This window comes from Nelumbo lutea, chromosome 6, assembly GCF_056320005.1.
Source record: "Nelumbo lutea isolate HS-2025 chromosome 6, American lotus-T2T, whole genome shotgun sequence".
NCBI lineage: Eukaryota > Viridiplantae > Streptophyta > Magnoliopsida > Proteales > Nelumbonaceae > Nelumbo > Nelumbo lutea.
The window spans coordinates 19429660-19448082 of record NC_142689.1 but is presented as its reverse complement, the minus strand read 5'-3'; the positions used below and the strand labels follow the sequence as shown (position 1 = coordinate 19448082).

The 18423-nt window shown below is 42.4% G+C and overlaps 1 long non-coding RNA gene across 1 annotated transcript; it reads right to left on the bottom strand.

The window, feature by feature from the left end:
• Window positions 1-10356: 10356 nt before the first annotated feature.
• LOC148847753 (uncharacterized) lies at window positions 10357-11992 on the bottom strand. Its single transcript, XR_016101038.1, has 2 exons — window positions 11779-11992; window positions 10357-11612 (listed from the first exon to the last, which is right to left on the bottom strand). It is a non-coding gene; the product is annotated as an uncharacterized LOC148847753 (long non-coding RNA).
• Between the last annotated feature and the right edge of the window lie 6431 nt (window positions 11993-18423).

Below are 18423 nucleotides of genomic sequence, written 5' to 3'. Positions count from 1 at the left end.
TTGCGGGTGCGCGACTGATGTGAAGTTCTGACGAATTCCCATATTCTGGCACCATTCTTGGAACTTGATATCCTCGAACTGCTTGCCGTTGTTGGAGATCAGTATCCGAGATAGCCCGAAGCGACATACTATGTTCTTCCAAAAGAAGTTCTATATGTTTCGGGCTGTAACTGTTGCCAGAGGTTCAGCTTCTATCCACTTTGTGAAATAATCTACTGCCACTACTACGAACTTTCTCCCACCTGTTACTAGCGAGAATGGCCCCAGGAGGTCGATACCCCATTGCGTAAAGGGCCATGGGCTGGTGAGGTATTTGAGGTCGGAAGTAGGCTGATGGTGGATATTGGCGTGCTTCTGACACTTGTCGCATTTTCTGACGAGCTCGACAGCCTCTACCTTCATCGTTGGCCAATAGTATCCTTGTTAAAGTGCCTTTTGGGCGAGTGCTCTGCCCCCCAGGTGACCGCTGCACAGACCTTCATGAGTGTCACAGAGTATGAGCTCGGCTTTGGTAGGTCGCAGGCAACGCAAGTAGGGGAGCGTGTAGGACTGTCGGTACAACCGTTCGTCATTTATGACGTATTTGGCTGTCTGGTGCTGCACCCTTTTGGCTGCATTGCGGTCCGCAAGGAGGGTTCTGTCTAGCAAGAAGCTCGCGAGTGGGTCGATCCAGCTCGGTTATGCTTCGAGGACGAGAGCGACCTCCTCTGCCCCACCGAGAATACTAGGCCGAGGTAAGTCCTCTATGTACACAATGAAGTGTGACTGGAAGTTGAGCAAGGCCTCTTTTACTTTCGCTAAGTATGCGATCATGGAGAGCTCGCGTGCTTCGTACTCGCCCGTAACTTGGTTGACCACAAGCTGGGAATCACTGCAGATGACTATGTGCTTTGCTCTTACCTTTTGCACTAGGTTCAGCCCGGCTATCAGTGCCTCATACTCTGCCTTGTTGTTGGATGCCGCGAACTCAAAGCATAGTGCATATTCCAATTTTGTGCCACCCGGGCCACATAAGACTATTCCAGCCCCGCTGCCCTGTTGGTTCGAGGAGCCATCTACGTGAAGGATCCAGGGCTCCTCATCCCAGTTCACGCTTGGCCTAACCAGGAGAGATGCCACACTGGCTGCCACTTCACGGGGTTCAGACTCTATTGGCTTGGGAGCTCCAGGTTCACCCGAACTAGGGATCTCGGGCTCAATCTGCTCAGGGGCTTCGAGGCTGAATGTGCACTCGGCGATAAAATCTGCTAAGGCTTGGGCCTTAATGGCAATCCATGGTTTGTACTGGAGGTCATACTCACTGAGCTCAATGGCCCACTTCGTCAGTCGACCGGAAACCTCGGGCTTGAGCAAGACTTGTCTCAGAGGTTTGTCAGTCAAGACGACGACGATGTGAGCCTGGAAATACGGGCGGAGTTTTCGAGCTGAAATCACTAGTGCGTACACTATTTTTTCTTTCTGCGGGTATCTTGTCTCTACTCCCTGTAGAATTTTACTAACATAATAGATGGGCCACTGGACCCGATCTACTTCCTTTATTAGTACTGAACTGACCACCTCGTCGCTCGCCGAGAGGTACATTTCTAAGACCTCGCCCTCCTCGGGTATGGCTAAGGTTGGCATAGTGGCGAGGTAGGTCTTTAGCTCGACGAACGCGAGCTGGAAATCTCGGGTCCATTCGAACCCTTTGCCTTTGATTGCCTTAAAGAAAGGCAGACAGTGGTCTGCCAATTTGGACATGAAGTGGCTCAAAGCGGCTATGCGGCCGTTTAACCTTTGAACCTCTTTTACTTTTCGGGGTGGTCTCATATCTAGGATGGCCTTTATCTTGTCTAGGTTGCCCTAAATACCGCGCCGGTTGACAATGTACCCTAGAAACCTACCCGAGGTGACACCGAAGAAACACTTGTTTGGGTTCAGTCTCATTCTATATTGACGCAGAATTTGGAAGACAAAATCTAAGTCTTTTATTAATTCCTGCGAGAATTGTATTTTGACGACCATGTCGTCTACATAACATTCTATTTTCGTGCCAATTAAGGGTCGAAAAAGCTTATTTACAAGTCTTTGGAAGGTTGCCCCAGCATTCTTTAGTCCGAAGGGCATGACCTTGTAACAGTACAGGCCGAACTCGGTTATGAAGCTGGTTTTTTAGTCGTCGGACTAGTCCATCTTGATTAGGTTGTAGCTTGAGTAGGCGTCCAAAAAGCTTAGCAGCTCATGTCCCGAGGTCGCGTCCACTAGGCAGTCAATTCGGGGTAGGGGGAAGCAGTCTTTTGGGCAAGCTCGGTTCAGGTTGGTGTAGTTGACGCACATGCGTCACTTGTCGTTTGCTTTTTTCACTAGCATTGGGTTGGCTACCCAGCTCGGGTAATGAACTTCCCTTATGAAGTCCGCTACGAGGAGCTTTTCGACTTCTTCGTCGACCGCCCTCCAGCGCTCCGGGGCTAAGTTGCGTTTCTTTTGTCTAATGGGTTTGACTACAGGGTCAGTGTTAAGTTTGTGAGTTATAAGGCCAGGGTCAATACCGGGCATATCCGCTGTGGACCATGCAAAAATATCTAAATTTTGAAGTAAGAAACTCACCAGTTCAGTTCATAGAGGCTCCTTGACGGAAGCACCGATCTGTAGCGTTCGCGTCAGATCTGTAGCCGAGGTCAGGATCGCGACCGTTTCCTCAGTGGGCGAAGCTCGTTCCTCGCCCTGCTCCGTAGGTTGCTCAAGTTCGAGGTCGTCGGCTGCCTTGGTTGTTCCCTTTAGGGCGGCAACATAACATTTGCGGGACTCAAGTTGGTCGCCCCGCACTACCCTCACACCGAAGTCCGTGGGGAACTTCATTGCCAGATAGTAGGTGGAGACCACTACCCGTAGAATATGCGTAATTGGCCGCCCTATTATGGCGTTGTATGGGGAGGGGGTCGCGACCACCAGGAAATCGTGGTTGAGTCTTACCGCGCAAGGCCATGTGCCGACTTCCACAGGTACTGTTATCTTCCCAAGGGGCCTGACTTCCTCTCCGCTGAAGCCCACCAGAGGAGTGTGCACGGGCTTCAACTTGCTTCTCTGCAACTGTAGTTGGTCGAACGCCGATTAGAAGAGGATGTCCACCGAACTGCCTGAGTCCACAAGTACGCGCCGGACTTTGAATTCGCTGATCCTTAGTTTTATGACGAGTGCATCATCGTGGGGATAGTGAACACCTCGCGCGTCGTCTTCTGTGAAAAAGATTGGTTCTTTCGTCTTCGGCCTCTTTGGAGGATTCTGCTCTTCTCAGGCCGCCTCGCGAACTAACGTCCGTGCTGCAGCCGAAGTGCAACTTGCTACCACCGAACCGCCCACTATCATGTGGATGGTTCCCCGAACTAGCCTCTCTTCTGGAGGAGGTCGCTGCAAGGCTTCGGTCGGTCTGCTGCTGGATCGGGGGCATCCTTTCCGTGCTCCCCTTGTTGACCTGCTTTATTATTATTGTCATGTACAAAATTTCTCAAGTACCCGCGATGGATGAGTCCCTCTATTTCGTCTCGGAGATTATTACATTGTTCGGTACTATGATCGTGATCTTTATGAAAACTACAGTATATATTTTTATTTCTCTCGTTTGGATTACTCTTTAGGCGAGGTGGCATCCTTGATCGTCATCAAGATCTCAGTCTGCCTTGTGTTCAACGGTGTATAATCCGTCTGAACTACTAAGGGAGCTCGGGACGGCTGGCTTGGCTTTGCCTCTTGGGCCTGGCTTCTTCTGTTGCCTGGGTTGGAGGGCTCGCCTTCTCTTTTTCTTTTTTCGACCCTGCCTTCGGTTCTTTGGTTGATTTCTTCCTCTGTTATCATGAACTTGTGCGCGAGCTTGAAGAAATCGGCCACGGTTGCTGGCTGACTGGCCACCATATGCCATTTGAACTCTTTGTGCGTTACCCCTCTTTTGGCTACCACGAGCTGTACCGCGGGGTCTAATTGCAGTATCTGTAAGCATGCTTCATTAAACTGCTTGATGTAGCTCCGGATGGATTCTCCTTCCCTCTGGATTACCCCGAAGATACTTTCCTCGGTTTTGGGGCACCGCTTGCTGGTAACAAAGTGTGCGGTGAAGATCTGCACGAACTGGGCCCAACTTCTTATTGACCCGGGAGCTAGGTTCCGGTACCAGGTGCGGGTCACCCCCCTGAAGGTGGTGGTAAAGGCCACACACATGCATGACTCACCAGCCCTAGTGAGGTGCATTTGTGACTGGAAAGCATCGACGTGGTCGTTGGGGTCAAATGACCCATCATACTTGTCTAGAGATGGAAGTTTGAAGTCTCTAGGCATGGAGACTGCCAGAAGTTCTGATGAAAGGGGGAAGGAATTAAGAGAATTGGGACAGTTTTTACCTCGTCCAAGCTCATCTCTTCCTTGCCTTTGAGCTCAGGTAAGACACGGGTAGCAGTTCGGCGACTTCGCCGGTGCCTTCTTTGAGCGGGCTTGGTGCTGGCGCTGCTGGCCTTCGTGTTGCCGAGCTCGATGGGCCCGAAATGTTGGTCTGCTGCTAGGACATTGAACCGGTTTTCCGTGAGTGGGAACTCAGGCTTGGAGCGCCGGTGTGACTTTGTGGGTGAGGTTCCCGACCCACCTGCAAGCTGCGAGGCGGGGTTGATTTTTCTTTGCTTTCGGCCTGGGGATGAGGCCTGGTTGTTAGGGGGGTTATGGAGTTGGGAAGCTTCTCCTCGGTGAGGGCATCCACCTTGAGGGGAGGCCTTAACTGGCTTCGGGACAGGGTGCTGGGGGGGGAAACAGTGAGTGGTTTAGGGGTAGCTGAGGGAACTGCTACTGATAATGGTGTTGGGAGAGGTGGTGTAGGACTTGGTGTTGCTGGAGCTGATGCTGTTGGAATTGTTGCATTTGGTCTTGCATTGCTCACATGCATTGCATTAGGTCGTCCAGCTGGTTCTGGCGGGTCGCCAGTGGGACAGCAGTTGGTTCAGCGAAGTTTGTCTCAATAGGGAGTGGAAGAGGAGTGTTCAATGAAGAAGGTTCAGGGGCGCCACTGCTTGTGGCACATTCAAACTGGGGATCCGATCCACTGAAAGAGGGATGGTGAACTGCCCAATGCACACCACGGGAACTTGGAGTTGCTCTCCGGTGGTGGTCGTTTCTGTGCCACGTCCGACATTGTTGGAGGAAGCCATGGGTGTTGGAGTTTTTTGGAAGAGTAGGTAAGAGAGATTTAGAGGGAGGCTTTTAGAAGCGTTCCCACAGACGACGCCAATTGATGGAGCGCAATCTGACCGGTCTTAGCTGTCAACGATTTTGCCTCTGGCTGGAGCAACGGGGAGCCTGAAATGGAGAAGATGAGGGAACTCCGTGGGGAAACCGATGAGATAACTCCGAATCTCAAGTTAGTATTCTCCCAAAGGCAAGATAAATACCAGATGATGCAAAGTTCACATACCTTGTTGTTGGGGGTAGGGGGCCTTTTATAACCACTTCGTGCACTCACTCTGAGGCCTCTGTTAGGTCGGGTATGATTATCTCTGTTTCTGCCAGTTTGGGTGTCATCCTTTCTGCTGGGACAGAACCGCCACTGCTCCTTATCAGGCCGTCTTTGTAACTGGAGATGGCGGTGTCAGGCGGCGATGGTAGGTGGCCGTTTGAGGTGTGGCCGTCAAGCGTCAGATCCTAAGTCAGTCAGGTGCGTCGCCCCTGGGTACGAACTTCTCGGTGTCAAGCATGGTACAGTTTGTTCGGTTTGGCGTCCTATAGGCGAAGTGCTGGAGTGGTGAGCAAGGCGAAGTCTCGAGTTCGGAGGTATGTCCTGAATTGCCATTGGGCAGGCCAGTTCGGTGGGGTGTGTCCCGAACTGTTTTGAGGCAGGCCAGTTCGGTGAGGTGTGTTTCGAACTGCTATAAGGCAGGACAGCTCGGTGAGGTGCTTGGGGCCTAAGGGAGAGTTCGGGTTCCCAGTAGTGAGTTTGGGCTCCTAGTAGGGAGTTCGGATCGCTGGTTCCTTTAGTGCTCTCTTGCCTTGGGTGTATTGTTTGTAGCGAACTGTTGCCTTTGCCACGTGGTGAAGAATAAAGGATGAAAGAGAAATGAAAAAAGCTTGTGATCTTTCTATAGTTTGAGGTGGATAGAATCAACGATCGATCTAGTGATATAGTTACAATATTAAATAGAAAAGTTTCTTCCATTTAAAAAACGTTATTGTATAACCCATAAATTACAAGGAAATTTGATAAGTAATTAATAGAAAAGCATACATCAATTTGGTTATTTGGGCACTTTTTTTTTTTTTTAGTAACTAAGAAGATCTCATTAATAAGGAAGTACAGAAACACTGTCAGAGGTACCCACATCCCAGGCCAAGGAGGAAGCTAGGTCGTGGGCTAGAGAATTTGCCTCACAATTAACATAGGTAAAAATAGCAGAGCTATTAAGAGTCAAGCTAATAGTATCGCTCCAGATCGCAACAAAGGGAGAAAAACGGGCCATATCAGGATCATTGATGAAGGAAATAGCCTGTAAGGAGTCTGATTTTATGATTACCCTCGAGAGGTTGTATCTACTAATCTTCTCACAAGCCAGCCTAATTGCTAGAGCTTTCGCGCGCAAAGCAAAGTCGCAGGACAATCTTTTCCCATATGCCACACAAACTGCAGTTGCTATCGATGAATGAGGGTGAAAACTAGCATCACAATTAATCTTTATCCGCTCTAGTGGAGGTGGATTCCAATAGTGGAGCCGATTAGATGTCTGCCTCAGGGGAGGAGTTCCCATCACCAAAGACTTCCAAACATTCTACCATGAGTGCATTAACTTGCCGACAAGTTTGGATTGGACAGGGGCGGCAATTCTTGAAAACAAAATTGTTCCTTGCAGTCCAAAATTTCCAACATAGGATAGCCACCTGGAGTAACCAAACTTCTTCATTAATGGGCACATCTCTATTTACTTGAACCATCCAAAGTAGCCACTCACCGAAGTTTCTTGCACAAGAGTTTTGAGGTCTAATGTTTACTGTGGAGGCAGTCCAAACTGCTTTAGCAGAATCACACAACACCAAGCAATGCAAAGCATCTTCTTCAGCATTCTAGCAAATTTGATAGAGGCTACTGTCTTTAATTTTCTTTGATGAAGAGACTTGTTAACAGCCAAGGCATTTAGACATGCACGCCATATGAAGTTTTTGATTTTCATTAGGGCTTTCAACTTCCACAAGTGCTTCCACATCTTGATTTGATCGCTGTGATCATTACAAGCCACCAGTTGTTGTCTACTTGGAGTTCTTTCTTCATCCGAATTCCAGGCCAAGTGATAACCAGATCTTACAATATACTTTCCATCAGAAGTAAACCTCAAGATGAGTTTATCTTCTGGTTCATTCAATCCTAGAGGAATATTAATGATATTCTAGCACTCCCTTCTACTAAACAAAGATATGATCAATTGGGTATTCTAGCGTCTAGGCTCATCTAAAATCAGATCCTTAATGGTGTTGACATTACAATTTGGAGGCTTTATTGAAGTAATTTTATAGTCCGACAAGTTGGGAACTCAAGGATCTGTCCATGGGTCAACCTTTCTTCCACTTCCTACCCTCTGAACAAGGCCTCGAGTCCATAAAGTGCACTTGTCCATCCCCAGCTGAGGATAGTATATCCTAGAGGAGGGAATTGTGGGGATAGTATATGCTTTTGATCGTAGCAACCCAAGCTGAGGATTCTTCCTGTAATAAACGCCAACCTGATGGGCCACCAGTAGTGCCTAGTTAAAGAGGTTTAACCGTCTGAAACCCAAGCCTCCTCTAGATTTTGCAGCATAAAGAGAACCCCAACTTAACCAATGGATGCGATTCTCATCCAGCCTCTGGCCCCAGAAGAAACTTGCCATTTGAGAATTTAATTTTTCATAGATCTTAAGGGGGGGTTTTGAAGTTGCTCATTGTGAATAGAGGAGTTAGTGTAGCCACTGCTTTAATTAAAGTTTCACGCCCTGCCTACGAGAGCGAAGCCCGCTTCCAACCCTTGACTTTACCACATGTTCGGTCCACTATATTAGCAAACACAGCTGTTTTATTTCTCTCAATCTGAGTTGGGAGTCCTAGGTATTTTGAAACACCTGAGAAAACTTTCATACCCAGAATTCTTCAATGATATGTCTGAATCTGTGAGGGGTGTTTCGGCTGAAAATTAACTCTGATCTGCTTAAGTTGATGGTCTGACATGAGGCTTCACTATATCTGGTGAGGATCTATTTCAATTTTACTGCATTTGGAATATCTGCTTAAAGAAAAAAAGAAAATCATCTACATAATAGAGTTGAGAAATGGGCACAGTAGACCTTTTGATCTTCATGGGAGTGAGAGAGCCCTCCTCGATTGCTTCTGAAATAGCTGATGAAAGAGCCTGGGCATCAAGGTTGAAAATATAGGGGGACATTGAAAGTGAACTCCACTAAAGACAAGCAATTGTGAATTAGGTCCCTCCAATGCTGATTCAGGCCTAACTTTCCTAGCACTTCCCCAATGCATTGCCATTCAAGGCAATCATATGCCTTGTTTAGGTCCATTTTAATTCCCATAAAGAAATGTTTACCTTTTGTTCTAGTACGAAGGGAATGAAACGCCTTGTGTGGCAACATAATGTTGTCAATGATAAGACAGTTATTCACAAAGGCATACTGGCTTTGATCAATAATCTAAAGAAGACAATCTCGCAGCCTATTCACAAGGCATTTGGCAAACACCTAATAAGCCACATTTATGAGGCTTATAGGCCTGTATTGAGACATATCCTCTGGGCAGGGACAATTTGGGAATTAGACTTGTGCTTGAAAAATTAACTGATTTTAGAATCTTCTTTTCTTGGAACCAATTTTTTCACTCATGGATAAAATCTTCACCAATAGTCGCCCAATAGTGTTGGAAGAAAATAACAAGGTAGGCATCAGGTCCAAGGGCCTTGTGGAATACCATTGCCAAGATTTGGGTTAGCCCAAGTAAACAAATCAATGAAGTAGTCAACAATTACCTTTTGAATTTCTCCCTCCGAGTAAAACCCATGGCTGATCTTGTTTCTTAATGCAATGAATTATGTTCCTCTACCTTCTGATAATTGTAGTTGTATAAAAAAATGAAAAAATTTGGTGTTGTTATCTCCTTTCAACCACTGAATTTTTGAATTTTGTTGCCATAATGTTTCTTCTCTTTTCAACTCTCTTGCGAGCTGAGCGTGAAGCATCTTCTCCATGTCGTTGTTGTACGTGTCTTGAGATTGGAGGTTCTTGATTTCCTGTTTAATGGTCATGATCCTGTCCTTGAGATAGCCGAAAGTGGTTCTGTTCCAAATTTTGACCTTTTCTCTGAAAATACTTAGTCTTTCACCTACGTAAGTTCCTTGGATAGGTCTTCTACAATGGTTGTTGTTCCATGCTTCAGAGAGAGACTATGGGTGGTCTAACCACATGGCTTGGAAATAGAAAGGATGATATCCTTGCCACATCTTGGGGATAGGCCCGTGGTCTAAGCCATGTGTAATTTCATTGAAAATTAATGCTTCTGGGTACTTTTGACACCATTGAATTGAGGCCGTCACCAAGTAAATGGAGAACCAACTACCCCCAAACCCATTAGTGCATAGTCATGTATCAAGGCATTGAAATCCTGTATTTCATAAGAGTAAGAGGTGAACCCGCAATCCTTCTCGGAGAGGCTGGAAATGGCATTAAAATCGCCACATATGAGCCAGGGGTAGTTAACATTTTGGGAAATTTGACGGATAGTACCCCAAACCATCCTTCTATTTCTGCGGTCAGGGTCGCTGTAAAGAGAGCTACATCTCCAAGTATCATTTAAGCTGGGAATAACTATGATGGTAAATGATTCTCTGCATGAGAGGAGATAATTTGGACCACAATTCCACTTTCCCACGCAATAATAATAGTACCACCAGCAATACCAGTGGGCTCCAAAACAAACATGTTATGAAACCCCGCTATTTACAAGGGTATCCGCAGTCCTTGTGAACTAATTTTTAGTTTCATAGAGGAATACAATTGAGGGTTGATGAGTTCTTAAATGGTCTTTCAAAGCTCTAATTGGCAATTCCAATATAACAGATTCATTGCTCTCGGCGGCCCAAATTACTGAGGTGGCCGATGTATCATTACTAGTGCTGGGAGGGGGGAACGCTTCTCCTAGCATCTTTCATCAGAATTTCCTGGCTTCTCATCTGCTAGGTTGGGTTATCATGGGGAGATGTTCCCAATGTACAGATTTAGTGTATTATGGGTAGGTGTGGATACAATTTTTGTGAGTAGGAGATCCAGATTGTTTGTGTAATAAACTAAATTGGATGTTTTAGGTAAAAAATAGCAATTCTCATAAAGTTTAAGGTAGAAAATCTTTCTCAATTTCTATTCCTCAACCATACAACAGCAACACAACACCTTACTGACCTTAGTACACACTACAGTTTTGGGCTTGGGATCGAATCCCGCCTGCACCTTATACCAGGGTTGGGGGATGGATTACCCCATTACGAATAAAGGCTTGATTCTTGAATTAGATACGGTTTGATCTCCAAAAGGAATAAATTTAGGTGGAGAAAAAAAGCACCTCAATTAACAAATAATTCAACTGCAAATAAATCTCAACCAAAGAAGTATCTCTGTTCCATGAATCTCTTTCTCTTTAAAAGGCGTATTTCACAAGAAAAGTGTCCGTAGCACCCTTTTGGATTTACTTGATGTTTGAGTCTTTAGCACATTCAAATTTTGTACTAGCCATTAAACGAAGACTCCAGGCCTCCTTGTAACAGCATAGCTTCTACTTCTTGGATACAACAAATGAGTCTTCACCTTGAAGTCTTCGTCGAAATTACAAGGCTTATCTTCATCGATTCGCCCAATTCCTACGCTAAAACTCCTGGGTACCCCTCTAGCCATCTGCTGCTGTTGCTGGAGCTCCATCTCAATCTTATTCTCCAGGCTCCTCTTGGAGGCAACCCGAATCAATTCACGGAGGTCGTCGTCTTCGTTGGATCTGGACGAGTTCACACTGAAGCTCCTTGGCAGGGTGGAGATTGTTCCTGTAGGGCAACCCATGACGCTACCATAACTGACTCGGTTGGCACAATCATTCATGCTTCGGACATAGAAATCCCTGGCCTTGCGAAGAATTCTAAGGGGTGCCTTGATGCAGCGGATGAGCTTGCTCTCGTTGCTTGCAGCTGCCTTGTTTCTCATGCTTTCAAGTTTCAACCACACAACGATCCGATCAGATCAGCTACCAGCTGCAATAGTAAGGACTTGATTGAAATTGAAAACTAGAAAAAGAAAGGAATTAATGAATATCGCAAAGGATTTTCATAGCTAGAGATCAAAAGCCGGAGAAGGTCCTCGTCGATATAAAGGGCTTTTGGCTTGTTGGAGTTCTGGAACTGATGGGTTTATTGGAGGGCAGAGCGAGACACAGAAGATTGGCGTAAGCGTGAATCTCGTGATATATGGAGCTCCTTGTCAACCACAACCAGAAAGTATACTCTGCAAGCTTTGTACATGTAAGAAGGTCAGAACTCTTTCAGTAGAACAATAAAGGTACGTGTAACGTGTGGACTTTTTCTTTTAGATGCCGCAAAACTGCAAAAGAGAAGGAAAGAAAAGAAATTTGAGTATTTGTTCAATGTTCACAAATAAACAGAAAAGGATATTAAGATAAGAAGGAGAGAGTAAGCCAACGTTGAAAGGTGACGAGGGTGAAGTGAAGTAACAAATCGTCAAGAATAAACAAACATGCATGGATCACCTTTCACTCAATTCGTCGCCCATGTTTTACTTCACGGATCGATCGATTCACCCCCAGTTTTCCAGCGGCCCCGAGCACACAGCATCATTGATTTTAATTTTATAGCGGCCGGTTAGGTATGCCTGACCTGGCCATCCAACCATTACGGTCATACTTGTGAGAAACTATGCAAATAGACGTCAACCCTTATCTCTTTGTATTGGACATAGTCAATTAAGGAATCCAACTTATTTTATTGGTGAGTGGTAATTGGGGCACATTCCAGGCACACCCTTTCTCTATCTTAACCACTTCAGATCAAAGGTCTGTTTGGTTTGTAGGAATGTGGGGTCTGGAATTAGTCATTTAGATTCTGATTATTTGGTTGGGCAGAATGAGAATCTGGTTCACATTCTCCTAATCATTTGGTTGGGCAGAACAAGAATCTGATTTACATTCTTGATAGAATAACATTCTCCCATTTGAGGGAATGGCCATTCCCTCCCCTCCCTAGTGAATGAAAATCCATTCTAAATTTCTAACCAACTTTGATTCATGCTTTGATTCTGATTGCAAACCAAATGGACATTAAGGCTCAGTTTGGAAGGAGTGTAAATACAAATATTTATAGTGCAAAACCTTGTATTTTGTATTGCTTTGTATGTATTTACACAATACATATTTTTATTTATACTCTTTCCAAACTGAGCCTAATTTTTTTCTTTTTTTTTTCTATAAATAATGGACCCCGAGTTTCTTTTCCAAGGAAAATTATTATAAAATTATGATATTAATTCTACTAATGAATTAAGTTTGCACTAATTTTTCTTTAAAGTTATGCTGCTTATGTGGGCGATTGAGTGGGAGTGTAAATAAAAAAATCTTCAAACTCAAGTATGGATTCGAAATTTCACAATAATCAAACCCAATTCGGATATTAACTCACTTGATTCGATAAATATCTGAATTAATATATTATTTTAGATAATTAATAGAACATCATCATCATCATCATCATTCAAGCCTTATCCCAACTATATGGAATAATTCTCTTCAGTATTATATACATCAGTGGGTGCTGAAATCATTTCTTTAACCATAATAAAGAAAAAAATAGGGGTAATAGCATATAAGGGCAACTTTTGAAGTTTAATATCAATAAAAGTAATATATTTAAAAAAAATTAAAAATAGGTTAACTTTTTTAAAAATAATATCAATAAAGAACAAAAATACTGTTCATCTTCTTCTTCTTTCCATTTGTTTACCAGAGCCACCGCCTCCGCCTCCAGCAACGCTGTCGAAGGTGGTTAAAGGCAGAGGTGGCAATGGTAGCGCTGGTGGTTTCTCTGTCCAATGCTACCACCTTCGCCCACCTCCGACAACATTGCAGAAGATGGGTGGAGACAGAGGTGGCGGCGGCAGGCGACAATGAACAGCGATGGCAGGTGGTGGCCGGCGGCAGTAGACGGTGACAGGCGGACGATGGCTCTAGGAAACAAATGGCAAGAAAAAGAAGATAAACAGTGTTTTTGCTCTTTATTGATATTATTTTTAAAAAATTAATCTATTTTTAAAAATTTTTAAATATATTATTTTTATTAATATTAAACTTGAAAAATTATATCAAACGACTTATTTTCGCTTGATTGTCATCCTCACAAAATTGTCATGAAACGGTCATAGTCATACGTCATTTTGGCTTAGAGAGAGAGAGATTGACTAGATATTCATTAAAAGAAATAACCATTATACTCACTGTAAGTTCTGGGATTACTCAATATTATACTGAAAAAGTGGTTTTCTGCAATATAGTAGAACTTATATATATTACAGGTCAGAATCCACTGCAATTTGGTAATAGACTTTTACAGATAATATGCACCCCTTCCTGCTCCTGAATGGCTGAATCCTTATAAGGGAAGCTTCAAGTTCGAACTGAGCAGAAAACATATACTATACTATTTATAAAAGAGCGAATGTCCCTCTTTACTGAAATTTTTATTAGACATTTTCTACCCCTTTATCTAAGCAGCATACAAGGGGCATAAAGAGTACATATATGTCTTTTACTCTCACTCCAAAAACTGTCCACTTATAATTATTCAAAAACTGTTCATGAATTATAATTAATTTTGTCTTGGAGATACTGTCACGTGCAAATACATATACATATTTACTAGTACATAAATAAAGACATATATGTCAAATTTTAGTATGGCTGATTGACCAATCCAATTCCATTCCACAATCCACACCCAAACCCAACTCGATCGCATCAATTTTGAATACGGGCTGGATCCAAATTGGTTAGGTTAGGCTTGACCTCAGATTTGGGCCTTGAACTCTATTCTTAGGGTTAGGCATGGATTGACTTTAAACCTAATCCAACCGGCCAGACTTACACCCCTAATTTTTAATATGATGCCAATAATTGCCTTGGCAGACCACCATTGGTTAGAGATATATTTATTTCCCATCTCCACAGCCTACTCATCTCCCTCTATATATTAAGAAAAGTACTTCTTTTAATTTCTTTCGAGAATAATTTCCTCTTACTTAGCTGAGTTCCAAACTTTCTATCCGTGTTAACATTCCAAGATTAGATGTAAACTTCAATGTATTGAATACTTTTAATCCGGGATGACGAAGGGGAATTCTAATGCCCATTCTACCATTCAACAATCAACATTACATAGAAGATCTGACTTTTGGAGTATAAAGATAATTCAGAGAAATTTTACACCCTCCAATTTTTATAATTAATAATCACATCTTTAAATGGTTAGTCAGAAACAAGCTGTTTTTACTCCCTGCCTACCTGATTCTTCTCTTTGCTTTTGTACATCTATTTTTTCAAAGTGTTATTTCCTTTTCATAAACACTCTTTCTCATGGTTTTAAAAATCAATCTGAAAATAAAACCGCTTTGACCACTGGTCAAATAGTCCAACTGTTTGGTCCAAACCCTGATTATTGGGATCAAAAACCGAATACAGAGCCAATGTATGACCGATTCCCCGGTCACCAGGTCTGATCCAACATTTTTTTAAGCCAAGCATAAGCATATGAGGAAAATGTTTTAATTAATACTTGGTTACTTGGTTTAAAAAAGAGTTGGATCAGACCTGGTGACAAGGGAACCAGTCATGCTCGAGTGATAATTTGGTTCCCAAACTTTAAAATGTGACAATCCAGTATTCGAATTTTCAAAATGTGACAATCCAGTATTCGAATTTTCAAAATGTGACAATTCAGTATTTATCGTTAAACAGTCCGTTAATCAGCCATTAAGTGACATTTGAAAAGTAAAAAATGCCCTAAGAATGCCATCTAATTCTCTTTATCAACCATTCAAACATGACAATAAAATGAACAGTCCCAAATTCTAGATTCTTCTAAACAATTACCAACTTTTTTGAATAGATGAAGCTAGGATTTGGGACTATTCAGTTTTTTGTCAATGTTTGGATGGTTGATAAAGAGAATTAGATGGTATTTGAAGGATATTTTTAAATTTTCAAATGCCACTTAACAATTGATTAACGACAGATATTAGATTATCACATTTTAAAAGTTGAGATGCTAAATTGTCACATTTTGAAAATTTGAATACTGGATTATTGTATTTTAAAGTTCAAGGACCAAATCATTACTCAAGCAAATGTACAATGATTGAGAATTTTCACATATATATATATATATATCTCCTTGGATGGACCACTACATCTTTGTTTCTTTTCAGTGAATTTGAACACATAAAAAAGGTCCAATTCTATAAATATTAAAATAATAATACAAGGACGGTCAAATTCCATCGATATGACCTCGTATTGCTCCACCTGATCCGCCGTATAAGACCAAGACATAGTACACTGCCGGAACTTGGAAGTCCACAACACACCACTAGGGTCTAGGTATGATTATTAAATCAAATCAGTTTCGGTAGTTGAGTTGGACCGTCGTCTCATAGCCTTAACGACGAGGGCCTCCGGATGTTGAAACTTGCAACCAATTTGTGTGTGCTTCAGCGGCCCTTTCATATATAAGAGGTTTTAAAGTACTATAAATTGACTTTCAAACTTAGGCTTCCCGGTTCTGATTTCTGGATTGCCGAACGACAGAAGATGTCAAAGGTTTGAGAAAATGATGAACGAAATGAATAAAATAAATATTTCCTTAGTTCTTTCTCCCTTTCAGTTTCTAAGGTTGTGTTTGTTTGCAGCGAAAACCTTGTTGATGTAAAACTCCATCGAAAGAGTTTTTCTTACACTGAATTATTTGAAATTTTCTAAATTATTGAAAAAGTGATCATCGAAAAAAGTGATTATTGATATAAGCTTTTACATCGATTTAGAATGTAAACCTAATCTCCATCCAAACGTTGATAAAACCAAACTGATAACAACATTTTACACTACATTCAAATGCCGACAAAACTAAACCACAGTGACATTTTACACTGCAAACAAAGGCAGTTTAAGTAAGAATTGTAAAGAAGCGTTCTCCAACAACTAAGATTCCTTATCTATCTATACGGGTTCTATCCCAAAGGATTTATAGTTTACTTACCTTATGATTTCTAGGGACGTGCTGCCCCAGGCTTGTGAGCTTGTGTAGTACCTTTCTGTTCTTATTAAAAAAAAAAAAAGAATCTTATAAGAAAAGGGGTTAAAACGAAATTATATAAATAATGTTTCCTTGATTTCAAATGTTGGTTTCCATATTGATAACAAAAATTCAAGCAAGCCTAGACAGAACAAAACTAGGTTGAGTCAAAAAAAAAAAAACTCCATCACAAGAAAACCCCATTTGAGCTGCTCGGTAAGCCGCAAAGTTACTTCCCCTACAAGTAAAAGAGAAACATTCATCAGAATTGAATAAATGTAATACAATTGAATCAAAATGAATTTGTCTGCTGATTCCATCTTTCTTCTGCAAACAACATGTCAAGGATCCATGATCACTCACCTAGCTTCTTAACAATTGAGGAGGTGTTTGATAAGTCTTTTCGTATGCCCTAAAAAGCTCATAGAAGCTCAAAATGGTCAAAATCCTAAAAGCTTCATTTGAAGCTTCCTTTCTTTATGCACCTAAAATCTTTTATTACACAGCACTTTGATTATGGCGCTTTATGCCCCTAAAATCTTTTACTTCACAGCTCTGTTGAATATGGCAAATTAGGATATTTATTAAATGATTTAAATCTTTAAATCTTTAAAAAAAAAACCCCAAAAGCTCATTACATCTTTTAACCATCTAGACTATCACAAGATCTTCCTAAAATGATTTGCCTGACGGCACCTAAGATAGCAATGTTTCAGAACTAGAGATTCTGCTAACAGGGGAAGAGAAATAAAGCTTATTTCATCCTTAACAAACAGAAATTCAGTCTCCTGGCACCAGAGATATGTAGTGAATTCTATTGCTTTGTCATCCCTATGGAGCAGAACGACTGCACCCTAGGTATGCCTTGTAGAGAAACCCATAGCTCTTCTCGTCTCCTAAATATTTGCATTTTGACCGGAAGCATCATCTCGCAAGTCATAAGGCCAAATTTTTGGGGAATAAGGGAACAAACTCAGGAAGCTCACTCCAGCCCTGCTAGGTACTCGCTAGCCTAGTTCTGCACAGGGCCCAGGTAAACAAAATTCAGGCCAGGTCTGGGCTATTTGATTTTCAGCTAGATGGTGGTATTAAATAAAATACATGGGTGATTTTACCTCTTTAGCTAATGTTCAATCCGTTTCTAAACCAGAGACATCATTTTAGGGTCATGTATCTATATTTATATTAGTTCTAGAAAAGCGAATAGCCTCAGATTCTAGAATTTTCATTGGACAGTTTCTACCCTCACCTGTCTATGCATAGAAAGGGCATACAGAAGGCATATATGTAATTTACTCCCATTCTAATAGAAACTAAAAAAACAAGGTTCTATCTCCCACAAACTCGAATGGTATCATCTCTCAGAAGCAGAAGTTATTCCACTTCTGACTACCTTTTGTTCAAGTGGATTTATCTCCCACTTCAGTACCCTCTCTCTCCCACAAACTCAGACGGTTTCATCTCTCACAAGCTATTCCACTTCTGAATAACTTGCAACTCCTGAGTATAGTAGACACCTTCAACGTTTCCACTTCGACGCTCCCACGTTCGGTTTTGAACTTTTGACTGCAATGAATATTGCTTTCTGGGACCACAATCGTGGACGAAGACGTTTGAGCATTCACATTGGGGAATGGTGGCTCTGAGGGAAATCAGGAAGTACTAGAAGAGTATCGAGCTTTTGATACGAAAGCTTTCATTCCAGAGGCTCATTCGTGAGATCGCTCAGGACTTCAAAACTAAGCTGAGGTTCTAGAGCAACGCAGTTGGTGCCTTGTAGGAGGCTGCGGAGGCTTATTTGGTAGTGTTGTTTGAAGACACCAACCTTTGTGTTATTCACGCTAACAGCTTTCAAAGTTACAGAAATTCAAGAGTTCAGAATAATTAATTTATGGTATGTTCATTCTATTGTTCTATGTAACTTTCATTTCTTATATGAAGCCACATTCACATTGTAAGGAACACCGAAATTGCAGAACCCCATAATGCCTAGAGTGAATTTTGTTCTCTGTCCTCGTCCAGGCCAAAATGATTTAGTAGTTGCAGTTTTACAGTGGCTG